The sequence below is a fragment of the Tupaia chinensis genome, unplaced genomic scaffold (assembly GCF_000334495.1).
Source record: "Tupaia chinensis unplaced genomic scaffold, TupChi_1.0 Scaffold000112_1, whole genome shotgun sequence".
NCBI lineage: Eukaryota > Metazoa > Chordata > Mammalia > Scandentia > Tupaiidae > Tupaia > Tupaia belangeri.
The window spans coordinates 1,828,459-1,831,426 of record NW_006159576.1 but is presented as its reverse complement, the minus strand read 5'-3'; the positions used below and the strand labels follow the sequence as shown (position 1 = coordinate 1,831,426).

The 2,968-nt window shown below is 40.9% G+C and overlaps 1 pseudogene; it reads left to right on the top strand.

Moving 5' to 3' along the window:
• Window positions 1–2,968, top strand: part of LOC102488614 (protein SGT1 homolog) — a 56,308-nt pseudogene that overhangs the window by 31,897 nt on the left and 21,443 nt on the right.

Genomic DNA, 2,968 nt, shown 5'->3' with positions numbered 1-2,968 from the left:
GAATAGTATAGTTATTTGGAGGCAAAATTTCATTTGTACTTCTCTTAATCTTTCTACCACCAGCCTACGATGCCATAACATGTGTTTTCCCCTCCCTGACCTCAACCCTTTAGAGGTTACCAGAGATTAGTAGTCATGACCTTAGAATCTAAAACAGTAATGCCAGCTTTTGCAATTGAGATGTGAAATGAAGAAGGATCTCACATCAAAAACACGTGGAAGACCAGAGCTGACCAGACAGTGCCTAAGGACGCTTCAATCAGTTGCCTGGCTAAGGAACTATGGGAAACATTAATAGATGCTCGGTCAACTCCAGATACTGATGCTGGGCTCATCCCTTTTAAACTTTTTTGTACCCTAATCCAGAACTGATTAGGGTGTTTGCTTTTTTTTTTTTTTTTTTGAGAGGTTTTTGCTATAGGGCGTGTGCGCTCGCCAGACAGAGAGAGACAGAGAGATAGAAAGAGAGAAATCATGCCCCAGGGGGATGGCCACACCACAATCCCTTGTCCTTCATTCTCCTCTCGGGATCTTGGGCACGCATACACACGCGCCTGGCGTGAGTTTAAGCCACCAGGTCCAGGACTCGAACCGCAGTCGACTACGTGGGAGTCCAGCGACATAGCCTTTATGCTAATTGCTGGTCCCGGTGTTTGCTTTTTTCACACCTGACTTCATGCAAGCAAGACTTTTAAAATGTAAAGCATTTTTCTAAAAGATAGAATTTATCTGAAAGAAGACGCAGCTGCTTAATGAGAATGAAATTCATTTATTCTACAGATACTTATCAATCACCACTTTTAAGCCACTGAGGTGGATGTCAGGGGTACAATGGATTAATTAGAATGAGAGGGGTACCATCACTATATCATAGGACAATAGCAGACAGATTATTATGTAAGTAAATATGAACTAAAGTAGTTGGAAGTCCTCTGAAGGTAGAGTCTGGGGAGCTATGAGGATGAGGACCAGAGGAAGCAACCTTGCTTGGGAGAGACCTCTGTCTTCTCTGAGAAGGTAGCATTTAGGCTGAGGTGAACTGGAGTTAGCCAGGGCCAGAGTAATAGACCAGTAGTCCAGCCTGTGGGAAAGCACAGATGTGAGAACGAACCAGAAGCCAATGTATTTCCAGAACAGCATCCGAAGGTCTTCCCGTTGGTTCCCAGGCACCATCCCAGGACTTCTGGGGCCAAACAATACCATGGCAGCAAAATACAACACTCTGAAGCAGTCCCACACGGGAAGATTTCCAAGTCCAGAGAGCTCCCTGAGTATGCCAGGTATGTGATTGCCCGGGATCCAGGGATGGTGAAGACTGGGGATGGATCGCAGTGTTAAGATCCATTTAGGTTTTTGCTGTCTCTCATTGTTTTTCTCTCCATTTCTCTCTCACTCATGTAAGAAAGAAACATTTCTTTTTCTTTTTTGCTGAGATTTCCATGACTAGAGAGAGTAAACTTGGGATATGAAATACTTGCAAGCCACATGATACTGAACATGTAGTAAATAAATAGCCATTTCTCAAGACACACAATGGTGAAATGTAGCTTCTCTCCTGTAGACACATCTACATAAACATGCACAAATATTGTCCATAGGAGGTTGTTCATTGAAGTATTGTCTGTTCAAGCAAAAGACCAGAAAGAACTCAGTGTCTCTTTGTAAGGGACTAGTTAAATAAATCGAAAAATAATCACAAAATGGTGTAGTGTACAGCTGAAAAGAAATGATAAATTCTTTACGTACTCAAGCGAAAAGATCCTCAACATATAATATTAAGTGAAAAAGCAAGATCCAGAAGAATACATCTTGAATGCTGCCACTTAAGTAAACAGGTATAAAATAAAGAATGTTCAAGAGAATGAGAAAATAATTTGCAGACTGAGAAGATCTGCAAAAGACACATAGTAAAGGCTTGTTATCCAAAATATATACAGGACTGTTCAAACTCAACAATAAGAAAATGAACGACATGATTTGAAAAGTGGGCAAAAGATCTGAACAGACATTTCCAAAGAAGATATATACAGATGGTTAACAAGCATATGAAAAGATATTCAGTGTCATACATCAGCAGGGAATTGTAAATTTTAACAATAATGAGATACCAGTATACACCTACAAGAATGGTCAAATGCAAAACATAGATAACATAAAATGTTTCCAAGGACACAGAGCAACGGGAGTCCTCATGTACTGAAGGTGGGCATGCCAAACGACGCAATCACTTAGGAGACAGCCTGGTGATTTCTTATAAAACTAAACATGCACTTATCTTATGAGCCAGCAGTCATGCTCCCACAGGAGGTGAAAACTAAAGCCTACACAAAACCTGCAGCTTAATTCTTAATTGCCTAAACATGGAAGCAACCAAAATGTCTTTTAGGAGAAGAATGGATAAATAAACTCTGGTACCTCCAGGCAATAGAATATTATTTTGCACTAAAATGAACTATCAGGCCATGTAAGATATAGGGAAACCTTTATCAATGTGTAATACCAGTAAAAGACACCAACATGAATAGGCTACATGTGATATGATTCCAGCTATATGATGCTCTGGAAAAGGAGAAACTATGGAAACAGTAAATTTACAAGTGGTTGCCAGGGGTTGGACAGGAGGAGGGAAGGCTGAATAGGCAGAGCCCAGAGGAGTTTTAGGGCAGTGAAACTCTTTGACATGATACCATAATGGTGACCACATGTCTTTATATATTTGTCCAAACCCATAGGATGTACGACACCAAGAGATTTGTCCAAACCCATAGGATGTACAACACCAAGAATGAACCCGGATGTAAACTATAGACTTTGAGTGATGATGATCTGTCAGTGTTGGTTCACTGATTGTAACAAATGTACCACTCTGGTGGGGATGTTGATAATGGGGAAGACCCTGTGTGGTCTGTGTGGTCAGGGGGTATACGGGAGACACTCTTAATATTCCACCCCTTCTACTGTGAACCTA